The following is a 14,756-nucleotide window of genomic DNA, read 5'->3' as shown; positions in this document are numbered from 1 at the left end:
ATGGATTTTCCATAACGCAATCCCTATTTTTTCCATTGAATCCCATATTTTAAGAGGAGATGCATTCCTACGGGAAGTTTTTCTCTCAACAGAAATCCCCCTGCAGACGTGCGGTCTCTAGGTAAATGAATTCTGATTGTATTATAGGCAGAAGAGAAAGGGTTGTAGGTTTAAGTAACTAAAAATGGAGGTTACATTGTTTGATAAAGTATCATAGTACAAGTATCAATGGAAGAGATTGCCTTGTCAGTTCCCAAAGCAAATCTCTTAAGTGGACTCCTGCTATGAACCAGGAGCCCGCGATTGTTGTCCTTGGTAAACTAGTTCTGTTCTCTGTATACCTTCTGTGTTTATTTTTTTCTCATAAATTCTGTAAAAGCAAATTTTTACTCTGTATCTCAATTTTTTTGGTAACAAATGTGAGTTTTGTAAGGGCGAATTTCTGTTACCTGAACTGCTGTAACACAGGGATACACTATAATTTATCACAAAGATCACCCAGTTCAGCACTGTGATGCGAAAACCACATTGTCTTTGAAATCCCCCAACACAGGTGCCCCAGGACAACACGGTTAAGATCACCTACAACATCTAAAAAGACATGTTACCCAGTGAATGATGTAATGTGTGTGCACGATGGGAAAATTGAATTGTGATGCAAGGCTGGGTCATGGCCAAATGTGCCTGCCTGAATTTCTGAGTGAAATGAAACAATTGTTATCATACTCAACTCCAAATAAAAATTGATTTTTAATTTTGAAACCTTGATAAAAAGCACAGTGCGACTGGGCAATGCTTTCTCAAGCTAATATAATCTTTCTGTTTTTAAAAAAGCCAATAATGGACACTTTTATAAATTAGAAATGGGTTTTGATTTTCCAGAAATTATGAGATTTTAATAGCATTAGTAATTACTCACAATAGTGAAATACTGGATATCTGAAATGAAGAAACAGAAAATGATTGAGAAACTCTGCAGATAAGGAAACAATTATGGAGTTAGGATTTCAGGTACTTGATGGCCAAAGAGGATTAACTTGCAACAATCAACCAGATTGTGCTTGATCCAATCTACTCTTAACCTCAACCCCTGCAATTCCCTTACCCACATGTACTTTTCTCAGCCCCCTAATTTCAAATATCTTCCAGAACACTTCACGAGCAGCAACCAGATCTTGTGAGAGGATCCTGAAGCCCCTCCCCACAAGACCAGCCCCCTCTATATTTGCCATATATCCCCTCAATAGTCTGCTGTCAGAAGACTGTTCAACTGCTTTCGATGTCTCATATGATAATAGAGGTTTAAAAACTGTGGAAATAATTTCATTTTTTAGTTATGTGAAATCTATTAGAATAATTAAAACATTAAAATTTAAGAATTTAGCTTATAAGCATGTTTAAGTGATAGAAATTAATTAAAAACATCAAGGTGACTTTAAATGAAGTAAAACGATTTTAACCACTTCACAGATCCAAGTCAATTATCCTATTCAAATCAATGGAGCAATGCTGCATGTACCAACCATGCTGGCAAGAGGCTGAGGGACCAAATGCAAAGAGTCTCCAACCGCTCGACACAGTACATTTTGGTCTGCTACTTGACTCAGCGTGGAGTGGCTCACAACCTGTCCCATTAATACACTTTATTCATCTACACAAAGGCTACCCGACTTGCTGAGCCTTTCCAGCATCTTCGTAAACTGCTCTTGTGCTGGTAGAAGTGGGAAAAGATGAAGTGGGAGGAGGCTCAAATGGAGCACGAGCACCAGTACAGACCAGTTGGGCCAAATGGCCTGTGTCTGTGCTGAAAACGTTAAAACAGGATAAGGGGCCAGGATTGGATAACTCGCAGATGGAGTTTAGAGTCTGTGCAGAAAGCTCATTACCATATAAATTAGTGTAAGGTTATTTTCTTTTAAGATAAACAGCCAAAAGGAAGGAAGTTGTATCCAAAAACTGGGACACATCACCTTGTACTGATTCTTTAATCTCCTTAATTGGAATTGGTATTTGTTTATTATTGTCACTTGTTCTGAGGTACAGTAAAAAACTTGTCTTGCATACAGTTCGTACAGATTAATTCATTACACAGTGCATTGAGATAGTACAAGGTAAAACAATACAGAATGCAGAATAAAGTGTCACAGCTACAGAGAAAGTGCAGAGAAAGTACACAATAAGGTGCAAGGTCAGAACAAGGCAGATTGTGAGGTCAAGAGTCCATCTCATCGTACTAGGGATCCATTCAATGGTCTTATTTCAGTGGGATAGAAGCTGTCCTTGAGCCTGGTGGTACGTGCTTTCAGGCTTTTGTATCTTCTGCCCAATAGGAGAGGGGAGAATAGAGAATGTCCGGGTTGGGTGGAGCCTTTGATTATGCTGGCTGCTTTGCCAAGGCGGGGAGAAGTATAGACAGAGTCCGTGGAGGGGAGGCTGGTTTCCGTGACATGCTGAGCTGTGTTCACAACTCTCTGCAGTTTCTTGTGGTCCCAGGCACAGCAGTTGTCATACCAAGCCATGATGCATCCAAATAGGATGCTATCTATGATGTGTCGATAAAAGTTGGTGAGTGTCAAAGGGGACGTGCTAAATTTCTTTAGCATCCTGAGGAAGTAAAGGCACTGGTGAGCTATTCCAGAAGTTTTTAATTAATTTCAACCATTTGAATGAGTATTGAATTCAATTTCTTAACATTTTAATGCTTTTAGATATTTTACATCATTAATGATTTGGAAATCTCCTCCCAATCCCCTGTGATCCCTGACTGTAGCAACATATGCACTGCTGAGCCCAGAAACATTTCCAAGATGAGGATTACTAGATCAGCAATACCTTCCTTAAATTTGTATGTCATTCAGTTCTTACAAACAACAGCTGAAAATAAATGAAATTCTTCCAACCAGCAGCATGCAAATATTGAGGGCGTTTATGTCCCGGCCAATATTACCACTGTATGCGTTCTTCCAAAATCATGCATTTTATTTGTATTACCAACATCTTTTTATTTTAATCTTTTCACCAGCACAGAGATACAGAATAAGCAACTCAGTCTTTTACTATAGATACATAATAAAGCATGTGAATAACAAACAATCTGCTAGGGGAACTCAACGGGTCAAGCAACATCTATGGGGAGAGAGGAACTGTCGATATTTCATGAGGGTTTCGATCCAAAATATTGACAATTCCTCTCCGCCCACAGATGCTGCTTGACCCACTGAGTTCCTCCAGCAGATTGTTTATTGCTCCAGATTCCAGCATCTGCAGCCTCTTGTGTCTCCAAAGCATGTGAATACTTGCCTCCTCAAAGCCAACCATGATCTATTATCTACATCCACATCCTCAGCATCATTTGTACACAAAGGCCAACACCTTTCATTCTTCTTGTAATCAGTGAACAATAACTAAATTGTGCTCAAATTTGCACTGATTGTATTGTTTTTGGTTAGGTTTTTACTGAGCTATCAAATGTAAAAATCTCCCATGACCCAGTTCAGTCAATGATTTAAAAATTTGTTGTTTAATTATTGCTTTGCATTCAAAGATATTCCTCTACACATTTAGGAATGTTAACCTGGTGCAGTTTTCTGATACTGATGAATGTGGATTGAAAATTAGTTGGTGAACAGGAAATAGAGAAAAGAAGTAAATGGGCCTTTTTCTAGTTGGCAAGATATAACCAGTGGTGTGCTTCAGGGATCAGTGCCGGTGCCTCAGTGTTTTACAATTTACATAAATGACTTGGATGAATTTTGTTGATGGCGTGAAGGTAGACAGGGAAATAAATAGTGAAGCGAGCTTAAGGAGGCTACAAAGGGATATGGCTTGGTTGAGTGAGCAGACAAAGATCTGGCAAATGGAGCATAACATGAGAAATGTTAAGTTGTCCATTTTGACAGGAAAATTAACAAGGAAGTATTGTTTAATGCAATGGAAATTGAATACAAAAATCGGGAGGTTATGCTTCAGTCGTAGAGGCTTTTGGTGAGATTGGATAAAGTATTGTCCTTATTTCAGGAATAAATTAATGTGTTGACATTAATTCAGAGGTTTACAAGATGGAAACCTGGAATGGGCAGGTTGTCTTATGAGAAAAGGTTGAACAGGCTGGGCTTGTATTTGCTGGAGTTGAGAAGAATGTGAGGTGACTTGATTGAAACATTTTGGATCTTGAGGTGTCTTGATAGGATAGATAGTTCCTCATGGGGCAATGTAGAATCTGGGTCACTGTTTCAAATTAAAGGATTGCCCATTTAAGACAGTGGTGGATTTTCTTTTCTCAGAGGATCATGAATATTTGGAATTCTGTTCCTGAACGCACAGAGATAACAGAATCATTGAATATTTTTAAGGCAGAAGAAGATGGATACTTGAAAAGCAAGCAGCATGGATACTTGAAAAACAAGGAGGAACAAGGCTTCCCAGATAAATGCAAATTTTCCTATTTTTAAAGATTGCTGCAATGAACCCATATATCAATAGCCCGCTGTGGTGAGTTACCAGACTCCACCTGCTCTGCAGGTTATTGCATTATTGCAAAAAATTCTTGTCAACCTCACCCTAGTTTCTCACCCTCATTTTATCACCTAGTAGCATATCAGGTTTTTGCTCTGATACTCTTAAATGTGATGGCTTCTCCCTCCGTCATCCTTTCAAGCAATGAATTCGGGTCACCCACCACCTTTTAGATGAGAAATAATTCTTCAGTCTTTGGCTGTTGCCTTAAGTCTATGCTCCCTAGTTAGTAACCTCTCTGCTAAGAAAACTACAACCTTTATGTTTACCTTATCTAGTCCTTTTCATTTTTTTACACACTGTATGGAGCATGAATTGAAGTGAGAAATGAAGGCAGAATGGGGCAAGGACATTTATGAACGTGTATTGTGCAGATTTCAAATGGATGATTATGAAGAGTAAGTGCTGCGAGGAGAGATTGTTGTGCAGACTGTAAGAAACCAGAGGAGAACTTTATTATTGTTTGGTGTGACATGGAGAAAGAACCTTACAAAACACTGGCTAGATCAGACCACACTACTGGAAGATTGTGGTTATGCTAGAGAGAGTGAAGAGGAGATTCACCAGGATGTTGCCTGGATTGGAGAACTTAAGTTATGGGGAGCCATTGAATAGGCTGGGTCTGTTTCTCCTGGAGCGAAGGAGCTGAGAGGTGACCTTGATAGAGGTATATCAAATTATCAGAGGCATAGATAGGGTTGATAGTCAGAATCTTTTTCCCATGTAAGGGGTAAACAAGGGGACATAGGTTTAAATGGGCTTGAGAGGAAAGTACTTTTACACAGAGAGTAGTGGATATCTGGAACTTGGTGCCAGATGAGGTGGTGAGATTAGATACAATCACTACGTTTAAAAGACATTTATACAGGCACATAACCAGGCAACACATAGAAGGATATGGACCTAGTGTGGGCAAATGGGATTAGTGTAGATGAGCAAAAAGTTCAGCATGGACATGGTGGGCCGAAGAGCCTATTTCTATGACTCTAAAAGCTGTGTGGACTAGGAGTGACGATGATAGGAATTGTATGGGTATCATGAAGACAACATGAGGGACCATGTGATGGCAGGGAAAGAATAATTGACGTGTTGAAGGAAGGAATGAATGAGAGTTGTCAGGTGCTGTTAAGAGAGCTGTAGATGTGAAGAGCTATTCTCACCCTTCTGTTTTTGTGAGCTCATTGAGTCTCCATCTGCATTTACCCCAGGTTAACAATGGGCTTGGGATGCTACTGCTTATTTACCTTATTGCTGCCAATGGGTTCTTTCTATATGCACACTGGCAGCCACATTCCCCTACATTACAACAGTAACTTCACTTCGAAAGTCCTTCATTGGCTGCAGAGAACTTTAGGTCACTTTAAGCTGGCAAAAGTCATGATGTAAATTTAAGTTCTTTTTGTTCTCTGGGATAGGTGCTTGTTACAAAGTCAGAACTTCCCTTGATAGTTGGGCTTAGTGAAGTGGCTTGCTTCCATATGTTTCTAAGAATTAACTCACATTGCTCAATATCTAAATTGGACTGCAGTGGGATCCAGGGAAATAACAGGGGAATTCCCATGTGACTTGAACTAGATATCCTTAACTTTTTGCGTAAACCTGCTCAATTGCTCCAAAGACACACTGTTAACATTAAATGAGGTGAAAATTGCTTTGAATTCTTGCATTGGTGTATTCCACAATACAGTGAGACATGCACAGCAACAATTAGAATCAGAATTATGTAGTTCAAATGATACAAATGTTTTACAAGAAAATACTAATAACAAAGGAAATCTTTCTCAAAACCTTTCCTGACTCAAACTGCAGAACAACTGGGACAGTTTAGCTCGGAGTAGAACCACAATCTTTGCATTTTCCTATTTATTAAAACCTTTCTTTGCCTGATATGTTTCAATTGGCCTCTTTCTCTTCTGGTTTTGCCTCTGATATAGCAACTGCGATCAAAGGCTTTTTCAACACATTGGAATGGAGTGACTTTCTTGAATACCTGGACAAGCTAGTCAATCATTTCTTCTTTCATCTATAAGAGAATTAACTTTCATTTAATTTATTAATCGCCTTTTATGTAGGTATCTCTTTGTTTTAACTTCAAGAGATCACAAATGCTTTAAAAATGACTTCTGTTTTGTCAGTACTTTTTATGAAAAATTCTAATGATGAAGGTGACACTGGTAGGGTTGCCATTAATTGTCCAGGCCCTATTTGCCTTAAAAGGGTGGTAGTGCATTGATGAAAAGAGTAGCTTGCTAAATCATTTGAAAGGGGAGATGAGATTGAACCATTGTGATTTAGAAATGGATTCACATATAGGCTGGATCAGGTAAGGGCATTTGTGAAGCAGTTGACCCTTCATCTGTGTATCACCCCTCCTCATGTGGACCCGCCTAGTGCTTGCCAGTTCTCACTCCACCCCTTCCCTTCACCTCTTTATACTGGGTTCCTCCCCCCTCTATCTTTCAGTCCAGATGTAGGGTCTTGACCTGAAACGTTGACTGTCCACTTCCCTCCACAGATGCTGCCTGACCTGCTGAGTTCCTCCAGTATTTTGTTAGTTGACCTTTCCTCAACCATCCTGACAGATTTGTCATCACTTTACAATTTTCAATGACTTTAAACCGATGTCGTATCTGCTGTCTTATGTGTATGTGAATGATCTCCTGGTACTATTGTGAAGAACAGCAGAAATGTCATCCCCTGTGTCTCGAGTCATATTTATACTTCAGTCACAGCACCTAATCAGTATCAACTTAACATTTGTGGGAATATGTCTGTCATAAAAGAGCTGTTTCTTACCACATGTTACAATAGAGACTATGCCTCAGAAAAACCTTCTTGGCTGGAAAGATCTTTGGAACATTTTCTAACATCAGTAAAAATAAAGAGTGGCATTTATAGAATTTGCTGTAAATACTCAACAGGACAGGCAGCATCTGTGAAAAGAGAAACAGAGTTAATGTTTCATATCTAAGGCGATTAATCAGATCAAAAAAGAGAGGAAACAAGTTAGTTTTAAGTTGCAAAGAAGCTTTATGAACAGATTATAACCATGACTACCATGATCTCACTCTATCTGAGATATTGCCTTTGTCCTGGCCATCCCTTCCCATCCTCTCTGAACTTAAAACTAACTTCTTTCCTCGCTTTCCCATTCCCAACTCAACAGATGTAATTTTTTTAGATAGGTATTTCTTTGCTGCATTCTTACCATTAGTTTTCATTGTTACTGGTCAACAAAGTTGTAAAAACGTATATTATGCAGAATACTAAAGAGCAGTGCATTAAGAAGGTGTACCATTATTTTATCTTCTGGTGTGTTTTGATGAACAAGAATAATCCTTTTCAGTGAGTAAAACAGTCAATTCCTTTTTATATCTGTAACTCAGACTGATATCCAAGCCCTCCACGTGAGACACACTATCAAAACATATGTGTTCTCTTTGTCAGTGGTAAATGCACATCAGGGTAGACAGGTGTAGATAGCTCCTAACAGGTGTAGACCCACAACATAGAAGTGTCAATCTCATTAGGACACTACAGGTACAGTTACTGTGGGGAAAAAGTAGGAGATGGTTTTCTGTGACTGGAACTGATTTATTTTTCCTTGTTTTTATTCTCACCACACGGTCTGGAACTACTTAGTGCTGTCAAGGAATGCTAAAAAGGGAATATCCTTTGCCTTGAGGAGCACAAGATATCACACCAAAGGAACCAAAATCTGTCTTCCAATGTCATTCACAAGCTTCATAAATTACAATTGCCATTATTGATTTTTCAGCCACAGGAGCACAATGTTATAATAATGTTCGCACTATGTACCTGAGCATACTTGTTCAATTTTGTCAAAATAAGTTCACACACACACACACACACACACACACACACACAAACACACAAAATAAATATAAATTTATGATCTTCCATATTAGATACTTCATAAGAAGTCATTAGTATAATATGAATGACATGTGTGATTTGGAAGGAACTGGGCTTGGATAACACAAATTTGATTTCCTTGCTTGTCTGAAATGATCCAGATCTGTGTTGATCTTGCTGGACATCCAAACCATTGCAGATTAAACTTCTATAAGAGCATTGTCAAAATGGCACTATTCAATTGATCCAAACACACGTGAAAACAATACAAAGTCCCAATTCATCATGAGACATTCCAACATGTGCAAACTATGTGAGTAGCTTCTTGTTTTTAATTTGAATGGACCTCTGCATACTAGATAGTCATATTCCAAATGTAATAGCATATTTGATATTATTCCGACTGTCCCAGTGCCCTGTGGTTACCACATCTCTTTCCTCTCTTTAATTTGATAAATACATACAATAGTCTATAAAAAAAATCAAAAAGCATGTTAACGAATCAGGATCAGGTTTATTATCACTGGCATATGTCGTGAAATTTGTTGCTTTGTGGCAGCAGTATAGTGCAGGACATAAAGACATAAAAATTACTATAAGTTACAAAATAAATAAATAGTGCAAAAGAGGAGTAACGAGGTAGTGATCATGGGTTCATGGATCATTCAGAAATCTGATGGCGGAGGAGGAGAAGCTGTTCCTGAAACACTGAGTGCGGGTCTTCAGGCTTCTGTACCTCCTTCTCGAGGGTAGTAATGAGAAGGGGGCATGTCCCGGGTGGTGAGGATCCTTAATGATGGATGCCGCCTTCTTGAGGCACCGCCTCTTGAAGATGTCCTCGATGGCAGGGAGGGTTGTGCCCGTGATGGAGCTGGCCAAGTCGATGACCCTCTGCAGCCTCTTTCAATCCTGCACACTGGAGCCTCCATACCAGGCAGTGATGCAACCAGTCAGAATGCTCTCCACCATATATCTGTAGAAATTTGCAAGAGTCTTTGGTGACATAGCAAATCTCCTCAAACTCCTAATGAAATAGAGCCACTGGTGTGCCTTCTTCGTGATTGCATCAATGTGTTGGGCGCAGGATAGCTCCTCTGAGATGTTGATGCCCAGGAACTTGAAACTGCTCACCCTTATGACTGCTGACCCCTCAATGACGACTGGTGTGTCTTCTCCAGATTTCCCCTTCCTGAAGTCCATAATCAATTCCTTGGTCTTGCTGACATTGAGTGTAAGGTTGTTGTTGTGACACCACTCAACCAGCTGATCTATCTCACTCCTGTACGCCTCCTCATCGCCATCTGAGATTCTGCCAACAAGATAAGATAAAATATCTTTATTAGTCACATGTGCATCGAAACACACAGTGAAATGCATCTTTTTGCGTAGAGTGTTCTGGGGGCAGCTCGCAAGTGTCGCCACGCTTCTGGTACCAACGTAGCATGCCCACAACTTCCTAACCCGTACGTCTTTGGAATGTGGAAGGAAACTGGAGCACCCGGAGGAAACCCACACAGTCACGGGAAAAATGTACAAACTCCTTACAGACAGTGGCCAGAATTGAACCCGGGTCGCTGTTGCTGTAATAGCGTTATACTAACCACTATACTACCATGCCTGCCCAACAGTGGTATCATCGGCAAATTTATAGAATGGAATTTGAGCTGTGCCTAGCCACACAGTCGTGAGTGTAGAGAGAGTAGAGCAGTGGGCTAAGCACGCATCCTTGAGGTGTGCCTGTGTAGATTGTCAGCAAGGAGGAGATGTTACTACTGATCTGTACTGACTGTGGTCTCCCAATAAGGAAGTCGAGGATCCAGTTGCAGAGGGAGGTCCAGAAGCCCAGGTTTTGAAGCTTGTTGATTAGTACTGAGGGGATGATGGTGTTGAACACCGAGCTGTAATCAATAAACGGCAGCCTGACATTCGTTTTGCAGTTGTCTAGGTGCTCCAAAGCTGAGTGGAGAGCCAGTGAGATTGCATCTGCTGTAGACCTGTAATTCTAGCCATGACCAACCTCTCAAAGAATTTCATCATAGTTGATGTGAAAAGCTCTAAAGCTGAATACTGTAGACCTAAGAGTGGAGTTTTCTGTTCATCATTAACATCCATCTTGGATTATCCTGCCTTTCATAAAGAGTGCCTTTCCAATTCACAAATTTAACCTACTTGGCAGTTTTCACATGTTGAGAATGAAATGTCTCTGTTTGTGCCGGAACATCTGTGGTAGCTGGTAGCAGCGCATCTCGAGGCATATACTCATTTGGTTGAGCTGATGATTATGATGTACAATGTCTCAGGTGGCCTTGAAGATACTTCATTATATATCCATTATTCAGGTGAAGCAAAAATGAGACTAGTATACTCCAATCAATGATGCATCCAGGTAACCCAATTCCTTGTGTAATATCTTAATTAAGTAGATACTGCACATGTATCTGTGTGTGTGTGTGTGTGTGTGTGTGTGTGTGTGTGTGTGTGTGTATATATATATATATACACACACACATATATACAGATACATGTGCAGATATATACACTGTATCTCTGCACAAATGGTTGATTCATTCCCGCTGAGGAATTCAACAAATTCAGCATCACTGAAGTTGCTTCCGTTGTCTACCATAAGTAACTCTTTGGGACCTGGATCTGAAAAACTACCACTTATGTCATGAACAATGGTTTGCTCAATCAGGGTCATCAGTTGAGAGGAGTGACAAGTGGCTTCTTGAAACATTCTTGACATTGACATTTTCGCACAGATTCCTCCAACTGTTTGCCTCATTCAGGACCCCAGACAAAATTTTTGGCAACTTGATTGATACAAGACACCTGAGTATCCTCCATGCAATCCATGAACCTGATCCAAAATAATTGCTCTTTCTTATGGCAGAATGACTCTGGATCTCCAAAGAACCATACAATTTTGGGTTCTAAGTTCATGACCTTTTTCTGTAATATGGTAATAATATGTCATTTTCACATTTTCCTTCCCATCCAAGCTGGATATGTTCATACACATCTGTAAGGGTACAGTCAGGTCTCAATAAGGTACAAAGCTGTAGGGTTGTGACTGGAGAATTGTCCATGTATTCCAGAGGTGACAGAATCTCATCTGGGATTAGTATCTCAGAAGGAACTGCACCAACTGGCAATTAACACAGTCCCTTTGCATTCTGATTGTGCTGCCCACTCTTCTACCCCAAAGTATAGTTTTACATTGGCAATGTTAATGCCTATCAAAGTATTCTGGCTAAGGAAATTTGAGCTTTGTGATCCATGAAAATCATAAACCTCCAGCCATATAAGTACTTCCTCACTATGTACACAACTATGAAATTATCCTTGCCTTGTTGTGAGTAGCTTTGCTAAGAGTCATTGATGCAAAACTAATCTCCTTACAGTAAAGTACAATGAAATAAGGCAATTCATCACTGGCTTCCCTGGATCATAATGAACGGGAAAATGTGAATTCAACAGCAATTGCTTCAACTCTCACAAGGCAGTTTTCTGTTTCCTTGTTCACTTCCACTATGCCTTGCAATTCAGCAACTCAGGTACAGATCTTGACATGGTGCATAAGTATAGCAGGAACTGTTCATTGTAGTTGAGGAGTCTTATGTAGCCCTTTAGCTCTGTCAAGTCGATTGGATTTGATGAATCCCAACATTGATGGAACCTTATCCTCAATTGGATGTAGTTCAGCATCTGACTTGTTGAGTACAGCTAATACAGTAAGAATGTTTTTATGCTCTTGATATTTTCCTCGTTTAGCTTTCTCTTTGATAGCCATTTCTGGCCTATCAAATTGAATCTTTGCCCTGCAAAAACAGATGAGGAGAGCTTTACCTGCTCACACATCACCGACATTGCAGCAGCAGTGCTAGCTTCCATTGACAATCTCTTTTAATGTGTACTGACATACTGAAATGTTCAGTTGAATCCTGACTTGACATGAACACTCCATGTAATCCATCGAGATCACCAGCTTCTTCACCTAGTATGTATACATCCCTCTTACTACAACTGTGGTAAACAGACTCCTCAAATCCCCCCCCCCCCCCCCATCTCCCCTTCTAACCTTGAGGCCCCGACTGCAGCCGCCCACTGACCTTCTAATCAGCCTGGTCCTTAGTAATTGGCCAAGGACTCCGATGCATGAGCTCATTTCCATCCTCACTTCAGCCTACTTACCTGTTCCTGATCTTACTCAAGATCCATTCATGATCACTGATAGCATTTCCCCCCTTCCCACCAGTCCCTTCACTCACCTAGTCATTTAACTGATTACTGATCCAACCTGATACCTCTCCTCCCCTAACTGGCCATTTAGCTAATTCATGATTTACTTTATCATCAGGCCTGATGAGATTTACAATCACTGGCTCTCTTCCCTCCCTAAGAACCCAGACGTAGCTTCAATCCCAAAGAAAACATATTTTTCCTTAAAATGTTTACACCCATTCAATTTATAACACTGGCACAAGATCTAATGGTTATTCAGTTGTCAATGCTTCCATAACTAATGCACTCATTAGTACATGTGAGAACTTCCAGGCCATTATGTCCAAAATGCCTTCAATTGCTTGTACGCCTGTGTATTTTTAGTCAGAAGTGCAGTGAAGATGAAAAGACACAAATCTCAATTTGGCTATACTTATAAAAATTGCAAAAACTGCATAAAAGAATGTTTTGACACTATTGATAACAGCATGAAATGCTACAGTCAGACACATACAAAATAACATTCCTTTAGATCAGAAATTTACAAAAGAAGAATCAGTTTGTTTAAACCTGATGATGTGACAAGACAATAATATTTCTTTAGGCTATAGTCCTGGTGTTGCAATGTTTCATTATTTTCATTGGGTGATCAGCATTAATCTCTTGGGAAATGGAGCAATTGAATGTCTGGTTGGTTAGAGGGAGGAACGGATACACAAGCATCAGAGGAATGAAATACTTGCTGGAAATTTGGGGCAGAAGGAAATTGCAAAAATAATCTAAAGAAGAATTTTGCAAATTTAATGGATGACAGGAGGCCAGTGTACAGGACAAGAGTGCTGAGTGAGCAAGATCTTGTAAAGGACAGAATATAAACAGCCATGTCAGTATATAATGGAAAGGCATCAAAGAGAGATTTAGAGTAATTTAGGTAGGGGACATAATGGCATTGATCAAGTGATTGTGATAAGATAGAGCCAGAATGCATAGATGGAATATGGGGCCAGGAAAGATGAATGGGCAGATCTTTCACCTTGACACTAGTGCTAATGCCAGGATTTATATCTGTATTCCTGGGGACATCCCACCTTCCTGCACTGCATGTGATTCCAGTTGTCTCTCCTTATGAAAAGCAACAGAGCAGCATGATCTCCCACAGATTTCCCACCTCTCAGATTTTATTTTAGTGTGTGGCTGTACTTTACAGCTTTTTAAAGAACAGTTTTGTAATGTTAACAACATTTTTTTTAATGTGTCTTGTGTATTATTGAATAATTTTGAGGGTCAAAGATGTTCAAACCATTCAATGGCCCCAACCATACTCTGACAGCTTGGGAGTATGGGACCAGGACTTCCGTGGTTGTCAAAATTGCTCTGTGAATGTAGCCAGCATCTGTTCCTTGAAGGCCAATAGTTGCAGTGGGCTATGCTGAGGTTCCAGAAGCCAGGTTCCCAACAAGAGACTGTGCTAGATGCCATGCTGAAACAAAAAATTGAGGCCCAATTGTAGGAGGCATTCATTTCAGGGCAAAAAAAGATCTGCCCTCTTGTTCCATAAGCGCTGCTGCACAAAGACAACTGACTCCTCCAATTCTGGAATCTTACCTTTTCCTAATATTAATTATTCCACAAAAGGTCACCTTGTCTTCTGCAGCAGGATCCCTTCTGCATGATCTCCTTTGCAGGATTTCCCCCTTCTCCGTTGCCTGTAAGCACTTTGGCTGAGGGAAATCCTTCCAGGAAAATGATATGCAAGTAAATAGCCCTGACCAGGGAAGGTAGATGAGAAAGGGGTGGATTAGAAGTAGCAAATGGAAGGACTACTATGTTGGGGCTCTGTCCGACACAGTAGAATGCAGCCTTTACCCTGTAGTCTTAATGTTCATTCACTAAATGTCTTGTCTTTAATTGAATTTGGGGAGCCTCATTTTAATTGTGTCGTAATTATATTCAGCATTTTTTTTAGAAATCTGTTTCACATGTTTTATTCATGTATTTGGTGTTTAATTTAATAATACTATTCAGCATTCTCATTTAAATCTACTGTGAAACTTGATTGTCATTTGAAATGAAGCAAGTGGAACAACATCAAGATCCAGCACATATTGCTCTTTATTCAAGGGCATTAACATTCTTCTGTG

General features: G+C 39.9%; 1 protein-coding gene across 1 annotated transcript in view; it reads left to right on the top strand.

Moving 5' to 3' along the window:
• Nucleotides 1-14,756, top strand: part of cdh13 (cadherin 13, H-cadherin (heart)) — a 578,498-nt gene that overhangs the window by 464,862 nt on the left and 98,880 nt on the right. The gene's annotated exons all lie outside the window — the stretch shown is intronic.

Source organism: Pristis pectinata, chromosome 13 (genome assembly GCF_009764475.1).
Source record: "Pristis pectinata isolate sPriPec2 chromosome 13, sPriPec2.1.pri, whole genome shotgun sequence".
NCBI lineage: Eukaryota > Metazoa > Chordata > Chondrichthyes > Rhinopristiformes > Pristidae > Pristis > Pristis pectinata.
The sequence above is the reverse complement of the archived record's forward strand: the minus strand, read 5'-3'. Positions and strand labels throughout refer to the sequence as shown.